We start from the raw sequence: 2,550 nt of genomic DNA, 5'->3' as shown, positions 1-2,550 counted from the left end.
GTCTTTGAGGTCTCGTTATAGCAGCACAAGTGTCTGGCCTCTATAGGTATCCACTGAGGTTGATATGATCAAGAGGACTTGATCTCACCAGGGTGCTAGCTCCCTTGTAGAGATCGCTCTTTCGATTATCAAATTAATTTATTTTTTTGATTCTCTTCTCAAGAGAATTAAAATGATCTGTAGGAGGATGATGAAATCAGATCATATTGAAGAAAAACTAGACAGTATCATGTATGCATTTTTCAAAAATTTCAGTGAAAGACACTAGATTAAACATTTTAATCACTATGCATGCACTAGATCAGATCTAATAACTGCCTATTAAGAATCATATGATATGAATTTTATGCACAATTTGATTTCAATGTACTATTGATCATATCAACAGATGAGTAGATCAAATCTATGATAAGCCTAGCATCATGAGTAGATCGTATCTACTGAGAACAAATCTCTTGCCCTGGTAGCTGATCATCACTATTGAAAAATATGGTAAAGAATTCTTCCAATTGCTCAATAGCAGCATAGGGTGTCTGACCTCTATGAAAGTCCACTCAAAGTCCTGCACTGATCGATCTTCTTGGGAGTGCTAGTTCATACGAAAACCTTATTGATGACTGATTTACACCTCTCTTCGGATCTCTCAGACTCTTTCAAAGCCGAAGATGGAAATAAGAGGAATAAAGATTAAGGTAGAAGATTAATAAAACAACTCTATCTTTATTTTTCCTCTGTCCCAAAAATCCTTGATCACTTAACCCAAAAGGAAGTGTATACCCTTTGTACATGCACAGAAGGTCCATCCCCTCTCTATTCACACCCCACTCTGAGAAACAATTTCTCATGGTAATTCACTCTCAAATTTGTCACACAAAAATCCTCCCTTCTTAAGGGTGGCAATGAGAGGTGGATAGGATAAGATAAGATCAAGTTCAAATCAAATTTGAACTTGAATTTAAACTAAGATAAGGATCAGGTTCCTAGTTGAATTTAAATTGAACCAGATTTTATCTCATCCAAATGGGTATTGAGAGGGTGGGTAAGAATCATTTTTGGGCATGGAGAAACTTCATGCAAAACCAATTTTTGCATGAAGAACATAAGGGCATGGAACAAAGTTGGCACTAGGGTTTGAAATTCAAACTCATTTGAATTTCTACTCGATCTAATTTGGTTCTCATTCAAACCAAATTAGGTTAGACTGAATCTAATCTAATTAGGTATTAAACCAACTCAATTAAATCCTAATCCAATTAGAAATTAATTGAGCTTAAGTTCTGGTCAAATCAGGAATCAAATATCCTTAGCGATTAGGTCATCTCATAACTTAATCGGATCAAACCTAGTTGAATCTAATTCAATTAGACTTGATCTGAACTTCATTGCTCAATCAAATTGAGCTAACCAGTAATCTAATTACTCACTAATCCTCCTTATAATTTACTAGCTCTTAGTGAATTATTTTATCGCAACTTTTGCCTAAAGTTAACCATCAATCATACTGACAATTATACCCTTGAACAATTTTCAATCGTTGACCAACCATCAAATCAGATAGAAATTTCTTTTGAGTGTGATCCTATAGATTTGAATATAAGCTGGTAGCACAGTAATAAATTTTTATACTAATCAAAGTGACCATCTAGCAATGGTATCCGATATCTGGATAGGCTGAATGATTGTAAGAAAATATTTAAGAACCCTGACATATGGTTACCATATAATTCATCCCTTTGACCCTCAGTGCTAAAGATGACTTCAGAGTTAGATTTTCAACTCTAATCAGTACATCCATAATAGGTCTCAACATCATAAATCCTATGATTCTTCACAAGGACTACTCTGGTCAAGTTTTTGTTGAATTGAAACACAATGTAGCACTAACTCTTGAAATCAGGAGCGGTCAATCCCAACTTGACTCACACACTGACTTTGTAATTACTTAACTGTACCCAAAAATCTTTCATCATTGAATTAAAAATTTATATAGTCCAATATCAAAGTACAGTGAGTTGCTTGCAAATCACCATGGTGATCTCAAGTCAGAGGGATACTTATGTTGGGAAACATAGGTGATTTCATGTATATATTTTGAAATTTTTTTGAATAAATTATAGCAAAAACTATATAGATTAATCAAATTAATCTAATATGTATATGATCTAATCATCAAATTAACCTACTCTAGGATCTATGACATGATATGTTGTATATAAAATTTAAAAAATACAGAAGATAAAATCAGCATGCATGCATGTGAGCAATAGATCACATCTACTTCTAATCTAAGTTCAGAACTCGATATCTGAGTATGGATTGATGAATGTCACTACTGGAAGATATAGTAGAGAGGGTCCTCACTGGTTGCTCATAGTCGTACATGCATCCGACCTCTATCGGAAGTCCACTTGAAGCCCGATCTGATCGATCTTCTCGAGAGTGCTAGCTCACATGAAGATCTTCTTCTTGACTGATCTGGATCTTTTTTTTAAATCTATGAAATCTTTCTAGAGGTTGAAGATAGACTTCTGGAGGAGATTAAGAGGTAGA

This window comes from Elaeis guineensis, chromosome 1 (genome assembly GCF_000442705.2).
Source record: "Elaeis guineensis isolate ETL-2024a chromosome 1, EG11, whole genome shotgun sequence".
In the NCBI taxonomy this organism is placed as follows: Eukaryota; Viridiplantae; Streptophyta; class Magnoliopsida; order Arecales; family Arecaceae; genus Elaeis; species Elaeis guineensis.
The sequence above is the reverse complement of the archived record's forward strand: the minus strand, read 5'-3'. Positions refer to the sequence as shown.